Source organism: Clavelina lepadiformis, chromosome 6, assembly GCF_947623445.1.
Source record: "Clavelina lepadiformis chromosome 6, kaClaLepa1.1, whole genome shotgun sequence".
Classification (NCBI taxonomy): Eukaryota; Metazoa; Chordata; class Ascidiacea; order Aplousobranchia; family Clavelinidae; genus Clavelina; species Clavelina lepadiformis.
The window spans coordinates 14,798,520-14,815,470 of record NC_135245.1 but is presented as its reverse complement, the minus strand read 5'-3'; the positions used below and the strand labels follow the sequence as shown (position 1 = coordinate 14,815,470).

At 36.4% G+C, this 16,951-nt stretch overlaps 1 pseudogene across 1 annotated transcript; it reads right to left on the bottom strand.

Moving 5' to 3' along the window:
- Nucleotides 1-32: 32 nt before the first annotated feature.
- LOC143462893 (uncharacterized) lies at nucleotides 33-16,766 on the bottom strand (annotated as a pseudogene). Its single transcript, XR_013118224.1, has 24 exons — nucleotides 16,505-16,766; nucleotides 15,924-16,004; nucleotides 14,444-14,534; nucleotides 10,206-10,420; nucleotides 10,012-10,079; nucleotides 9,185-9,410; nucleotides 8,968-9,104; nucleotides 8,653-8,880; nucleotides 8,374-8,577; nucleotides 8,003-8,285; nucleotides 7,489-7,856; nucleotides 7,096-7,298; nucleotides 6,779-6,991; nucleotides 5,448-6,675; nucleotides 5,030-5,192; nucleotides 4,555-4,946; nucleotides 3,886-4,118; nucleotides 3,406-3,671; nucleotides 3,105-3,275; nucleotides 2,791-2,982; nucleotides 1,922-2,161; nucleotides 1,539-1,778; nucleotides 781-1,009; nucleotides 33-693 (listed from the first exon to the last, which is right to left on the bottom strand). The product of XR_013118224.1 is annotated as an uncharacterized LOC143462893 (transcript).
- Nucleotides 16,767-16,951: the final 185 nt, after the last annotated feature.

The following is a 16,951-nucleotide window of genomic DNA, read 5'->3' as shown; positions in this document are numbered from 1 at the left end:
TGCACTTCTAGAACTTCTTTTCACTTCAAAATGGTGCTTTCCTCGTAAGCGGTACATAAATCAAGACGTCTTGCATTTGCATAGGTAGTTTACTGCAGTATACGCTGATTAATTATTATACAAAAACCAGAATCAACTGCAATATTACAATGCGTTTGATGCTATGATGCGTTTGATTTCAGTGGTAACATAATATTTTTTAGTGCGGCCACATTTTTTTCACACATAGGTAATTTTAATTCTTCGGCCTTTTTTCTTTTTATGAACTCTGCTTCTTTGGCTCCTGTTTTATGTGATTGTTCTTGAATTCTTTTCCTTTCTTCCCTTTCACGAGCCAATGCTGCATTCAGTATTTTTAGTAGAGCCTTACTACGGGCTACATTTGCTTTAGCTGCTTCTCTTCCCTTTGTTATCATCTCTTCCACTTGAATTGACTTGTCTTCGTGAATGCAGCTCCATGTTTCCTTTTCATCCCATTCCTCCTTATGATGGAGGTTGCTGGTTGCTAAGCAACAGTGGTTTTCTGTGGCAGCAACATAACTTCCACAAGACATTCTGAATCCCGAGTTGCAAGGATTCACTGCGTTACGTACGGAAGCGGGAAGTTTTGATAAGATATTAGGATTTTTGTTCTTTCGAAGTAAAGATTTCTGCTTTTGGTTATCTGTCCACCTTATGGACATTATACCATACCTGGAACAGGATATGTAGTAGCGGTACTTATACTCTTGTTCTGCGCTATTACGGTATATGAAATGTGATGTTTACGAGGCCACTTACCTGCTATCTCCTTCCCCTTCAGAACAAATTTGAGTTGACAATTTCCCAGGTAAAGCAATAGCCCGTCGCCGTTTTTCTATTTTAACTGGACGGTCGTACTGGTATTGAGAGGCGAGCCGTTCGCCCGGTGCAAGCATCGAATGTGCAAGAAGCCGCATCAACATATCTCGTTGCTTGTCGTAGTGAGAGCTAATGCGCGGATATAATACGTTTCCTTGGGATCGTAAATCTGCGCAAAGCTTGAAATAACTTGCATTAACGTACCTATAAGCTAGGAGAAATCAGTGCTATCTTTTCATTATGAAAAACGTTACGTTGTTGTAATGAATCCAGTAACGTGACAAGAAGACATAACAAAATGTATATTTTGCTAAAAAAATTGCAACTCGGTAAAAAGTATCAAACAGACTGGTTAGTAGACAGCCATGATATTATAGCAACTAATTTAATATAACACATAATGTGACCTCTGAATAGGTTTTAAGTTACACTAAAGGCCTTGACTTGGTTCGAGTCACAGTTTAAACAACTTAAGTTGTTTAAGTCAGAAATGACTGACTTGGTCACAACCCTGCGTTAGACTACATTAGGGGCTATTACTTAACTGTAAGCGATGCGTGGATTGACAAATATGAAATGTTGGGTATGAAACAATGATGCTTCAGTAATTGTGTTATGATAGTAAATGCAAAAACAATATGCTCTTTTGGTGAAAAGCAATCATTAGAAATTAAATCGTGATAACTTACTACACCTACCTTTCTGGCCATGTTTCTTTAATTTTGCTAGCATTTCCCGCCAGTTGTCAGATTCCGGTATTTTTATATCAGTGTCTTCGGTTTTCATGTTTTCAGCAAAACCAGAATCTTGGATGTCGCACATTTTTGGTAACGGTAATATATGCTTTGATTTTGACTTGACTTTTTTTAAAGTCTTCTTGGAAGGAACGCGTTTTTTATTGGGTGCTTCATCAGGAGATAATGATCCCAACAACGTGTCTGTCAGAATTACATTTGCAATTGATTATACCCAGCAGTACAGTTGCCGGCAATCTACTATAATAAAGTATTGGCAGGCTATGCCGAAATGTTCCCATATATAGGCGGTTTAATCAATCTAAACTCAAGTAGAAAGTAATGACCCGATATCACTATCGCTGAAAACTTCTCTAATCTTTCTGCCGGGTCTGCAGAGAACATCGATTTTGATATAGTTCTTCCACTCGTCGTGTGAGTATCTACTTCGCCAGTGCCGAAACGAAGCTTAGTGGATAATTTATTATCGCTGTTTCGATTGGAAGCTGCTACTGAATCAATGTTATTGTCATCATTCACCGACATCGTAGATGTTTTTATCAAATCCCTTCCGTTTTTGTTATTATCTGAAAATATATTGCGTTTACTAATGTTGAATTTAACACCTTAATTCAAAGCAAACGGTATTCATGTAGTATTTCAGCACAGCTCATTTTGGTATGATAGAAAACACGCAGAAGAACTTAGACAAGTGAATCAGAGAAAGTCTCTTGTAACAAACCCTTAGTACTTGAACGAAAAAAATCAATTGAAATCAGTTTTAAATGGCAGTTCAAAAAGCTTTTACACTTCTACTCAAGGTGCTTAAAACAGTTCCTTCGGTATAGCGCATAAAAACATAAAATGGTCTTTGTCTAGTACGGTTGCATTATTGAAATAATTTCAATGTTTTTCTTGTTGATCAATGAATTTTGATTGACTGAAAGAAACCTATTTTGTTGGGATTTGGGTGGTTCTTGAAATTTACATCGCTATTTAGTCTATAAGTTACAAAGAAACAGCAGACAATGTTTACCGTAACGCTACGCAGTCTGACAGATGTGATTATTGAAATTCTGATCGAAAATGTTAGCTTACGGATACTTCTTTGCGCAACGAAAAAGGGAACTTAATATTTCAATAAGAAAGCTATAGTGTTGGTTGTCTACAAACTAAACCAAATCTAAACTAAATCTGCTTTTTAATAGGAATTAACCTGTGATCATTTCGGTACTCTGAAAATGCACTTTTGTCGCATCTAATTCGAGATCAACGTTGGAAGGACCATCCTTAGATGGTAGACGATCTTTCAATGTCGTCTGATGATGTTCTCGTTTCGGTTGCATGCTCTGTGCTCTTGCTCTATTAATTGTTGCTTGGATATCTCTCTTTTTCGGTTCAACTGTAACTGTTGCAATACATAGTTAACTTTTACTCTTCAAAACTGGATAACTTTCAGGTGAAATTTGAAAATACTAACTGCTTATAGAGTATATCATCTATGATTGTATTTCAGGCTCATTGTTTTACCTTTCTTATTCTCTTTTGCATTTATATCTGGCAGTTTTACTTCATTACGTAAGCTAATTTCTCCGTCTTCTGTCGCATCCAATATTGATGACGTGGGCGCTTCAACAGAAACAATTGGAGGAAGATAAGTATATGATCTAACTGAATCTGCAGACTCGCTAAAGGCGTTTTCTGTGAAATGATAAGAGCTGAGGTTTGAAATACTGTTTACGTTAGGTTTTGAGTTTGTTCTGAGATCCTGTTTTAAGTTATAGCAAGACTATCTCTGTAATATAGTTTAGTATTGAAGCCTTATACTGACCTTGAAATGACAACTCATTTCCATTATCAAACTTTTTCGTTATGTTAATGTAAGATCCTTTGACTAGAGCACTTGCGCTAGTCATTGCAATTAAATGTGACATACGACGTCGCTCTTGAGATTTCTTGGGTACAGACCTTTTCCAATTAATTTTTTTTTTCGGTAAGATAATTTTTCTAAAAGCATCAAATCCAGCCTGCTGGTCTACGGGTTCATATTCAGGTGAAGTAGGGCTTTGGTCCCTTATTTTAGAAAACTTTCGTGTTCTGAGCAATAGGAAAATGTTCACAGCGTTACTTTAAGAGGGTTTTTTATTTTTAGCGTTTAACTGTCCGATTGATAACTGCGAAAAGTTTGCGCATTTTTAATTACCCCTATTGCATGCCGCTAAATACAACTACAAGTCTGATAAAATACGCAATCATACGCATGATTGTAATACGCAAGTATTGTGGACCAAAATATAGGATATAAATTAACCTGCGTTCTTCGTTAAGCCTCGTCGGTGCTGGTTTGACCGAATCAGATCTGTTGGGAATTATACTCTTTCTTGCTGGAAGATTTTCGTTGGATTTTCCAAATACCCTAGACCCTGAAATTTGAAGTAAAATTGAAGATTTCCGTTTCGGTAGTGATTCTTTTCGTTTTGATGAAGCTGTTTCCAATCCGAATCTGTAGGACAACATCGGCTTGTCTACTAACGTCGTTTCGCCCTGCGAATATTGCAAATACGATCGATTAAACGCCTGCTGGTAGTAATTTGTGTAAAACTATTTTCATTTTTGTAAAAAAGTTAAAACTCAATTCACGCAACTACAATATAAAAAATACTGCAGTTTTCCCCCACTATTTGTAACAATAGGCCTAACCCGCTAGTGAAAAATTAACTGCGTTCTAAGTTACAAAAGAGGATCTGTTTTCTTTATATAATACAAAGAATAAGAATACGCTCACGCGCACCAGTATAAATTTAGGAGCTGTGAAGCATTTCTTTATTCTCAATTTCTCACAATATTCAGCATACTTTCGCGGGAATAAAACAAATAAAAATTTTCTCAAAAGCCTACCTGCTGCTGACTGCAATGGGGCTTATTTATAATGATATTTGAATAAATTGAAATATAGGCTAAGCTTTGATAAGAATTTTACCTTTGAAAATCGATCAGACAAATTCTTCATTACTTCCTTCTGTTCTTCCACCAATTCTTCGGAAGATTTTACGATACTCTCCCCTGTGAGGTTGTTCAGTTGCCCGCAGAGTTTTTTCCAAGTGTCGATTCCGAGTTTCTCCTCAAGTATCAGCCTTGCCCTTTCTCGCAAACTTTCATCACTGTCAATAAGAAGTCGAAACAGTTCCTTCTGTATTGCTTCGTTCATCTCAACTCCACAGATGAGGGTATCCAGAGCTTTATGTGCAAGAGCTACTCGGTTTTGATGTTTCTGGAAAGGATTGTTTGCATCATATGATGGCTTTATAAACTTTGCCAAAAACTGCTGAATTTTCCTTTTTCCAACAGGCGATAATTTGTCTTCTCCGCCTCCTACAGTACAGTATTGAAACAAAATGCCTTGTACTTTTTGTGAAATATTAAAATATTAACCGCACGTTAAAACAACAACAAACCTTCCTTTACTGCAAAATGTTGATCAATTAAGAGAAGACTATTGCAGGCTTTGTCATGGGCAAAAAGTCGAGTGGTATCGCCCATTTCTATTAAGGCATCCACCACTGTGTCGGGTGTAATTTTTTCCAGTTTCTTTCTGAACCACGGTGCTTCTACGATATCCTGTTTTATAATATAATAAGAACAGCAATGTTATGATTTGCCTATTGGTTTTATAAATCGTTAAGCCAACCGTTCAAATACTTTATCTTATCCAGAATGATTGTTAAAATCAGAAAGGTTTAATCGCCTTCTCTATAATTATAAAGATAAGTGAATTACCTTTTGGTAATGTTATATCATCATCTTATGAATAAAATAAAAAATTGCGCAGAATACAATTATGATATGAACTACTTGTAATTATGACATATTTACCTTTAAAATAGGAGAAATGAACACCTTAACATCTTGAGCTTTTTCTATAGCAGCTGCACGCTTTTCCATTAGCTTTGCCTTCATATTAAGACGTTCTGGTGCTAAAGTGGTCTTTTTATGATTGTTCTTCATCGGTCTCGGATCATCGTCTTCATCGATCGTGGATGATGAAATATTTGATTCAACAGCTTGCGTTGCAACACTTTCGTCCATACATCGACTATCGACATCTTTTTTTATCTCAACATTTCGTGGGTCAGTCAAGCTCAAAAAGTATTTTTGTTCATCAATTTCGTTGAGGAAATTTACTTCATTGATGCTGGATGTGTTTACGGCCTTACCACCGAATGATGACAAGACGCTTACTTCAAGCGCTGACTTCTCGGGAAACAATGAATCGTTAGGGGCATCTAGGAGTGAGAACTGTGAGCTCGAACTGAAATCAAGAAGATTGAGTGAGGAGTCGGAGGAGTCGAAATCCAGTATCAAAACGGATTGGTTTGAACTTTTCGACGATATTAATAACGGAGAGGGCACAGGCTTCAGTTTCCATTCTTTGACTTCTTCCACCTCCGGTGGTGGCGGCCTTACCCTTAAACGAATTACAGAATTGGGTATATAGCAATCAGGAGCAACGGGATACTTACTCTCAAGAATTCTATCGATTTCAATTTGCGAAAACCCCATCGTGTCCATCGGACGTGATACGTGACAAGCAGCGCCGTCCGGCAATATCCATTCATTTTCTTGTAGTTTGTCAATGTGCACAACTTCAGAATCTTTTGTAGACTGAGAATAACTGTTATCAGTTCCTTTTGCAACTTCTTTTACCATTTTCGGAGCAACTCCTTCAACTTTCGCGCGTCTAATTAGCTTCCTCCCTAGCTTTACCCATTGCAATTGAGCTCTGTTTGTAGTTTTGTCAACCAGGGTTGTTTTTTTTGTCAAAGATGCGATACTTTTTTCTGCAGAGAAGGACCGAGCAGATGACGGGAAACGACGAGGAGCCAATGAGGACGCTGACCTTCCAGGAAAGTTTAGTATTAAATCGTAATTTTTCAAACCGTTTAAATTTTCTCTGGAGCTAGAGTTAGAGTTGTCCTGCTCGGATGTATTTGCGTTTGACTTTGAACTGCATGGACTTCTGACCGCTTCTATATCTGGGCTTTGAGAACGTTCATCGGCTTTCAGTGGAACAGCTGGAATATCGCAAAGTGACAATGTGCACCTTAAAAAAATAACGTCGACGGATTAGAAAGTACATAGTTTTTCTGTGAACCAAGTATCCTTAGAAATACAGCAGTAAATTATATTTCATTACCAATACTTACTCAACGTTATCATTATATGGCAAAGCGGCTTCAAGTATGTCATCCTCAAAATTAATCGAAGTGACGTTGCGTTCTTTGATAAAGTTTATCGTCATAAAAGTTGTCGTCTCTACCAAGCAGATTCGTCCTCCAAGTGCCACAAGTAGATCGCGGTCATTGGCAAAACATACCGCAGTAACCGGATGTGGCAAAAAGCAGATCTCCCTTAACAATCTACACCAAGAATAAAAGTGTCAGATTCCGGCGCTTTTGAAAGTTATAACTTCCCTGGGAACAATTTACGTTGTTGGTTACGGACAAGTCAAAGCATGCAATACCTGTTTTCCTCATCCCATAATTTTACATATCCATCTTCACTTGCACTAACAAAGCAACTTAACTTTTGCGAACTTTCTACTGCAGTGACTATACCAGCATGATCATCGTCTTGGTGATGAGTTCGGACAATAGGCAAGTTGAAAGTTTCCAAGGTCAATTTTCGAGTACCGATAGTATCGGTATTAGATGAACTTGGTAATTCCTCAATGATAGATAAATTTCAGTTTGAAAGTGGTAAAAAAAGGAAACAAAGCAACACCGAAAGGTAAGCAATGCTGTATTTATATTTTTAGCCATACCAAATTACTTTAAATTGATTTTAACTGATTGGTAGATATGTTATTATGACCAAATTGATATTTCTAGATAAAAGTCGTTTTAATATCGGGTACCAGTTGTGATTGCTTTGTGCACGCTAGTAGTTCGTGCTCGGTGAATGTTTTTAGAAGCAAAACCCAAATATGATTATCCGACGTCGTAAAGCAAAGACGATCGCTAAGTGCTGTTACAAATTCTGGGTTCAACAAATGAAACGGAAAATTAACTTTGACATCTGGTTCCAAAAAAACTTCGCATTGAAGCATGTCCCTGATATCAGCCTCTGCTTTAACCGGCAGCAGTTTTAAATTCCAAGTGCGAGCTGTGTTGGTGCCTATACTAATGAGTTTCTCCGTGCACCACCTGGACCGCATTAAAGCATCACCTTCAATTGACTTTGTATGAGGGTTTCTCGCTACTGCTTTAAGGAACCTTACGTGACCTGCGTTCAATATATTTTAGGTCAGCAAAATTGAGATATAGTATCGGCTTACTGTACATAAATTGTGAAGAAACCTCAACCTAATCGTGCAATAATATATACGGGCTGGATGAATGAGCGTCGAACAATAAAATAACTCAACTTGCCGGAATGAGCTTGCACAATTTCCATGTGGAGCGAATTGGGATGGACCAGGGCAATCTGTCCACTACGAAGACCAGCAAATATAGCTGAAATAGGACGACGATTTCCTAATCTAATCCACACCGATGCAATACTGGTAACATCTTGGTCAAACGGTATATGGGGAAAAAATCTCTTAGTCGGCAAACATGGATTTGTTCTGCAGTCACATTGCATCATTTCACCATCATATAACTTCAAGTAAGCGAGGTTGTTGACAGCATCAAACACCGTTTCCTTGTACACCTATGAAACGGTAATTTGATGACGTGGGTATGTCACTGGCATTCAAAAGTATGTTGTTAAAATTTAGCCTCCTTTTCACTGCTAAAACCTGCAATGTGGTCATTGGATAGATCATTGTGAGCAACAACCCAGTCACAGGGGACAGAAAAGCCACCGATCCATCTTCTAAGGCCGCTAATATCTTCCCAGGTATACCCAATTCTAAGTTGCCCTCGAATCTGATTAGTTTAGACGCGGTAGAGTGGAGAACAGAGAACAAGGTGTATACGTTTGTTAGGCGATAAATGCTGATCTGACACGAAGAACTGTAGTTAGCAAAAGTATCCCTGCAGGTAACAAAATTTTAGGGCAGCATTTTTGCTCTTACGTTTAGTTTACTGTAATAAAAAAGATAATTGCAGTCGCTGCTGATGCTCATGCATTCAATCGACTGCCCTGTGTCGATTCTTTGCGTCATCTTAAATGTCTCTAAGCACCACACTCTTATGGAACCGTCAGTAGAGGAGCTGCAGAGGATTGGATGACGTGAATGTGCAACAAGACCGGTGATTGCTCCTCTATGACCTCGAAGTGTAGTGACCAGTCCAAAATTTACCTATTGACAATTCCTTTTAATATAACACAGTTGCTATCACACTACCTTTCGTAACAATAATCTTACAACTATACAACGCGAGATTACCATGTGCATTATGCGTATAGATCCTTCACCACCCCCGGTAATAAAATATCCAAACCTTGGGAAAAAATCACATCTTGTCAACGATACGTGACCGTGTGCAATATGATTAACGCCCTGGCTGTTTGCAATCGAAGTATCTACAACATAGCATAGCCGGTGTACGAGTAAAGTGGTATTACAGCTCATAATAACTTTAGCACTTTTATGAATTGCTTACTTTGCTGATGGACGTTAAACTTCCAACTCTTTTTATCTCCCGATCCAATTCTGTCATGAATTCCATGCAATCGAATACTCCACACTTGTTGCCTTCTCAAATAATCGATTGCTACAATGACATCATTACAGATAGCGACTAGCCAACGCTGGTTCGTTTTTTGGTGTACGTTCATATGATGAACCCAATCATCTGTTCGCAGACTGCAAACGTAAGGTGCAGTCGCCTATAAAAAGGTGTATAAGTACTGTATAAAGAGCTACCTTTATAAACATATCAGCTGAGACTTTTTAAGTTACAAAACGCGCTTGCAATGTTATGGCTTCTTTTATGGAGTGTGACAAAAATTTGTTTGTACTGTATTGCTTTATTACCTTATCCTATACTGTATTTGGAAATGCACAAATTTGGTTGCCACTTATATTTCACAAAAAAAGTCGTGCATTCAAAGCTAATGTACACATTTTCTTCTTAACGTAACTTAGGTATTATAGGATAGTAACCTAAATCTACCTTGTAATTTAAATCTAGTTACAATAAAATCTTATACATAGCAAAAATCAACTTTTGCTTACCCATTCTCTTGTAACCTAACCGCCTATCTTTAACAACAGGCTGCGTGACCTACATTAAGCGAAGTGATTATTATTTCAGCGCATATGGACCAATTAACGTAACTATGTATTTCACTTTGCACAATTTTAAAGCCTTTAAATGAGTCAGACTCCTCATCAGTATATGGAGAGAGCATTTAAGTTCAAACTGGTGTTAATCGCCATATAAGTTCGTTTTAGAGCTCTATACAATAAATACATCAATATACCCACTTGTAACATTTGCCGCCCGTGACCAAATTCGTTGTTAGTCTTAGGTTGTGAAGCCCATGGTTTCCGTTCTGGAACAGTGGAAAATAAAAAGTCGGCAGAAATTAACGCTGTAGCGTAAAGTGTAGCCTACAGTTTACATGTTTAATAAACAAACATATCTGGAATTGTAATTTTAGGAGCCAAATAACTCAAACCTTCAGATTGTGAGGACGCTAAGTTGGTGGACAGCCTAATTTTCCAGGGTTTAATTACACCAATGCTGCCCGTTACAACCTCATCAGTTTCTTCCAGATAGACCATGCACAGCACTGGCATGGGGCACAAAGTCGGTGCAGACACGACTTGACACCGGTTGAGTGTGTCGGCAAATACACGTAGATTGTTATCGTTTCCAATAGCAGCAAACAACCTATTAAATTATGTTTGGAAAATATTGGAGACTTAAATCACATTAAACAATTCAAATTTCAGATTTTTCTGCGCCAAATAAGTTACTCTCTAAGTGACAATAATTCCGGCAAAAAGGACTTTGAGTCAAGGCCGAAATAAAGGCAGTCAATATAATAATTAATTCTCTTATCTAAGCTTTTTATAAGTATTTGGGCAAGTTGTTGCAAGTACACATTAGTTGAGCTACTGTATACTGGCTATACAAAGTTTAAAACAGTATTTAAAATGAACTATTTACAAGCCCCGCGGAAAATTTGCATCGCGCCCCATAGTTGGTAATTTCGGCTCTACTTAATTAGAGCTTATAATAGTGTTCACGGTTACACTTTTCGACCAATTGGACATGTGTATTTGCAATAATTGCACATTGGACTTTAACAGTGGCTCATGATGAAAAATAGATTGGAAAAGAAACTACTATAGAAGACATTAAATATGAAGACTAGAAGACTCATTGCGATGCTTCTAGACACGGAAATCTTTATTAAAAGACTTTTTTATTTTATTCACGAGAAAGACATGACACAAAAGATGTACGCTCAATATTCAATACGGTGTTCTTCACACTTAAAGTTTATGTTTCCACAATAAACGTAAAATTACAAGATTGTTTAAGACTTTAAATTGTCCAAGCTAATTTAGTTGTTTTCATCACAAAAACAAAACAATTTGGTAAATATGCATTTTGTACAATACCTATAAAAAAATCAGACAAATCACGTTACACATACTATCACATCAAAACACAGGCTGACGTTTGACTGACAAAATACTTAAAAAATTTAGAATTATGTAAGCTTCATGGGATATTGCAACAAAAAGATTCACAGAATTCCAATGACCAAAAAACACAAGCGAATAAAAGTAGGCGTGAAAGGTTGCAACCACAATTCTCCAACAGCCTTACATAGATTGAAATCGAATTCATCGTACTATCCATTCGCTGTTCGTTTTTCTAACGTTTTTTTTTTAGGCGAAGCAATTAACTAGGTGCTTAAGTGCATATTTTTGTTACTATAGCGTATCTGTGTCGCCAAATTTTGATGTTTTACAACATTTTTTTACAAGAAATATCGTTTACTTATATCATGACACACGTCATTGACGTTGTTGCCTAAATTAAATAATTATTTTTCTGGCGTTTGAAGAAAAAGCGCTTTCACGATTACTACTCGGTCGTGAGTAAAGCTATACCTAACTACTGCATAACTATTTCATATATATCAAACAGAAGGTTGTTAAAAATAAACGGTTAAGTTATAGGTGAACCGGTATAAGAAAAAAGTTAACTTTAGTTAGTTATGGTTTAGTTGTAGTTAAATTTAAATATAGGAAGATAAGATAAATGTTAAGTATAAGTTCTTATAGCGCAAAATTTAAGCTGAGCTAGAAAGAATGAGAGAAACCTGTAAAAATAATTTTCAGTGCAACAGCCTTAATTTAAATAGCCATAATGAAGCCTGTTGAAGGTGTAAATGCGTGATAATTTGTTTCATGCGTATAAAATAACAAAAATTTGGTCGAGTAAAGATACGTATTAGATAAGACAAGATATAAAAAGACAAGAATAGATAAGACTTAAGCGAGGGCAAGTGCTAAAACAGGTTTATCATAAATAAAAAGTTGTCCCCAACAATACCGGACTAAAATATTTTAATGATGTTAAGTCGTTAATCATTATTACTGCCAAAAATTTGTTGCGATACTTTTAAAATCTGCCTCTAATTATGTCATAGGTGTTGGAAATTATGACGCCACAATGAGAAATCGATGTGTTTGGCAGTGTTGTTTAAAATCAAATTTGAAGAAAACGTCACTCAAAGGCGACAAGATATAGGTGTTTTTTTCATACGTATAACCTAACAAATATAGCTTTCGTTAGTTATAGGCTTAACATACTTTTGCTCTGTTATACTGGTGAAGATAGATGCTTGGCTACGGTTCTTTGCGATAGATTAACTATTATAATCATTGATAAAAACGCAAAGGCTGCCACTATTTCACCGGACAAAATCGTATGTTTAAAGTAATTTTTCATGGCATCAACTTAAATGTTATAACATAGTAACTTAAACCTAACCTAAATCTATGTCCTACTTTAAATCTTACTTCAACTTTTTATATTAATTGGCGCACATTTCGATTAAATCGGCCATTTTAGCATTGTAGTATTTTTTATTTTGAGGGCAATTACATTGTAATAAACGTTTTAAAAAAATGCCACAATTGAACAACTATGACCGCGCATTGTCGCAACGACCTTTTGTTGAATTTGTCAATTCCGCTCTATGTCATGATAAACCATTACTCTGTATATTGTTGATATTTGCATTAATTACCTTGTAGTGTCAACTTTTTAATGTTAAGAATTGTCATGGTTTATTAGAAAATATTTCTTGAAGTTTCCTTTTAGAGAGATTGAACTCTTAACGCGCGATGTCTTGCGCAATCTCGCACATGATTCAGCAAGTTTGTGACGTCATTAATGGCACCAAAAAATCTTGCCCCTCCAAATACATTTTCTGGCTATGTCCCTGATCACGTCACTCAGAATTTCCGGCCATATGACATGTGCAAGGTCGTATTCAATTCAAAGGGATCAGCTATATATATATATGGTTAGGGTAAGCGCTACAGCTGGTACACTAATAAACCTATATTATTCTTGTTGTACTTCATTAAAACGCCAACTGACACTTACGTTGAATTCACATGTGATGTCATAAGTAGTACAATTAGTCATACTTAGCAAACTATCCATACATTTTTGGAAATAATTAATTGGTAAGCTACTAAATTTTTTTAATCAAAAGTCCGATCCGGTATACTTGCTGACAACCCTTCTTTGGTAAAAGATTAAATTGTCTAAGCACTTGCTTTTTCGCTACAGTGGTATAGCCTATAGGCCAAGTATATATTTATTACACATTATAGTAAACTGTATGTCCATTATTACTTTCGCATTATAACAACATTTACTATACAAATTGATTTCGTAGAAAGTAAGTCATGCAGCCCGTTATTATGGGTAGGCGGTTAGGTTAGGAAAATGGGTTGATTAAAAGTTTAATTTAAGTTAGACTTAGGTTAGATTTACAATTTACTATACAATAAAATTTTAGTTAGAATAACGAGAAACCATGCAAAATAGAACTTACGATTTTTCTTCTGATAAAATAGTGACAGCCTTTAACATTCGGATTACGGTAGGCCTACATTAATCCATTATATATCCCATTAGTAACATTTATTTTCCGAATGTCCGCCAACGGTCGGTAAGTCGAATTCATGGTCAACCGTGTAAGACCGGAGATACAACACTTATTTTTATTTATTCCTTCAGTCAAAACCCCAATGACGAATTAAATCAAATCTGCCAAAGCACTCTCCACCAAAGAAACACTAATTCCAACACAGTAGGCAACAAGAAAATAAGCGCGGGGCGCTAATTACTATTTATGTCCTCAAAAATAGCAGAATAACGCGTCACAAGAAATACGCTAAAAACTATGCGCATGTAAATGGTAAAAAAGTGCAGCAGTGCGGGGGCAGTTATGAAAACCCACACGTATACACACACAGCTGAAACAATGAACCGCGCCAATAAAACAGATGTTAGCACACACACACACTGGACTTAATTACTGTATAATATTGGAGTAAACAAACAATGCACAGATATACTACGATAAAAGCTCCATAACATTTTACGGGGTAATAGATATGAATACAAAATGTTATAAATAGCTTACACCGTAAATTGGTGCCTTACAAATTGGGTGATACAACATTAAACTGCAGTGCTCATAAAACGTAGAAATATCCAGTGACATTATTAATGTCTGTTATAACTATTTATGTTTAGGCAACGATTTTTTAATTAATGTTTATTTCAGTGCACTCTTCATTATATATTAAAGAAGTTGACAAAATGATCTGACAAGTGGTACTCAGTCTGGCCCTAGTTTTTACTAAAACATACCTGTGCTTTGGAATCCATACAACGTGTTGGAGCGGAGGACCATGTACCGGAAACCGATGGGTATAATTTTCTTTATTAGTTTGTCCACTGTCTTGAACATAAAATAACAGCAACAGTTTTTATTGTTTCAAGCGCTATTTATCATATTGAACAGAAAACCAACATTTGATAGTTCATAAGAACGTCATCTTAAGCACCAAGAACGGAACTTACTCAAGGGAGGGTTGTGGCACGTACCCTCCCATGTATACTGGAACTGACTTTTCGGTTTGGTGAAAAGTCGACGGAATAGGTACAATTCCTATACACCAGCCACGACATGTGGTTTCATTTCAACGTTAACTTTATTCTAAACTTGGTATTTCGGTATTTTCACGTTCGTAAAAGGGTACCTTACATACGAATTCCAAACTACCGGTACATCACTGTTTTGTTTATAATGTATAAAACTGTGTGTCAATCTCCGTTTGGTTTTACACTTGCAGGTTAAAAATATAATTGCAGGTAAAATTATGATGTCAAAGTACTTGTATATAGAGACGAGAAAGCAGCTGATATTTTAAAGTCTACCGCATATCACAAGCAATGTCTCCACTCTGATCACATGACGCTAACGCACCACAGCGTTGTTATTAGTTATTACTAACCCTTTGAGTTTGAGGTTTATAATTTGAATAAAATATTTTATATTTCAACCGCATACTTTGGAATATAATCCGCAGTGTAGCCTATATTTATTTATTGGTTGCCGTGTCAAACCTTTCATCGTCATAGCACCATAGTAAATTAAACCATAATTGTACTTTCAAGTCCCTTCAATAAATGTTTGTGAGCAAGTTTTCGCGGGATTGTATAGGCTGTAACAAGGTTTACTAGCTTACCGTTTTTTGCTCTCAATGGTGAAAAGTAAACGATACGATTATTCAGACTATATACTTGGTGCGGATTAATTATAACTAGGGTGTGGCTAGGCGTAATATGTTTTCTATCTAACGTCCAGCAATAGTGCTAAAACTTTACAAAACTTAGTGCAGCCCAAGCATATTTTTTAATCCAAACTTACAGGAAATTCCGATTTCTAGCGTATCCCTGCAAAGAAGTGCATGGCCTAATTTCGGTCAAGTACTGGTTTGATCGCCATGATATATTCAGAGTCGGACTTAATAAATCTTAGTGCGACCTATGCTCACGGGGAGCTTATATTCGACGAAATAAAGCACATGCCAAAACTAATTAAGTCTATTGTATAGTCCATGTAGCTGCAAGCACAGTTATATCCAATCGTAATCAGGATATTTGTGAGTAAACACTACAAATTGCAACGTGTGAAACGTTACTTGCATTCCGCAAACTACTACGTCTCCACAACTATCACAGTTGTCTCATTATATTCATAAGCAAGTCACGGAAACATTAACCAAAAAAGAAGTTTTTGACGGTAAACGAAATAATGTAATATATTAAATAATATAAAACTTACCTTTACGTGGTCTATCAACTTGGGAAGTTTTGGAAAATGCTCTCAAATTGAACACATTTCCTGGGCCTGTGCCGTGATTTGCTGTAAATAACAACTGTAAAGTTAACTAAAATGAGTTGCAAATTTGTCCGCATCATATGCAGAGTCAAACACAAATCCGAATGTTATGCATTGCGATAAATCATTTTTGTTTTTCCCTTAACACCAATCTTACAAACAAATTTATTCGAATCCGAATGCAAAAATCACTACACTAGACTATCACAAAAAAGAGTAAGTTTATCGGGGCTGAACCGTCTTAACCCAGTAGGCAAAATAGCAAAATAAAAACAAGATATAGATTGGCACTCTGAAGGTTAACGTTATTTTTTATTTTTCTACACGAGCTTGCTTCTTCAGGTGTGCTAAAAGTCATTTCAATCAAAATAGAGTTAACCTTCAAAATGACAACCTATGTCTTGATTTAGAATAAATCACTTCAGTGTAGCTTACACATATTACCACAAATGTAGCAAATTTTTATAAAACCGGATAAATGTTTATACGTACAATAGGCATACTCAAATCCGTCCTATACTCACTCAAAAATTCCTCGCGACCAGAACTACCTTTGTACGCCATACATCGAATGGGATCTCGAAATTCGTAGGTCACTAGGTGATGAAAACCATGGGTTAGGGCGTTAGGCAAAGTGACTGGTCGTTTCTTTCAGAATTACATGCTTCATTAGCAATGCTATCTAATTCTTCTCTTGCCACTGGCCAGGGCTTGCACTTCGGATCTACGGCATTCACCATTTTCTAGTAAAGTTTCGATCAGTTGCAGTTTGTTTGATTGCTGTAAAATTTGTTATCAAATAATTTTTCTATAACTTTTTGCATATTCTGCAAGTGAAAAGGTAAAATTTCTGGTCGTAATATGTGCATTATTACTAAAAAATACTGATTATGGCGCAATTGTTATGATAGTACACATTAAGTTTGCCAATGTCAACTGCACTAACGATTTTCTAAATTGAAGTGTTAACA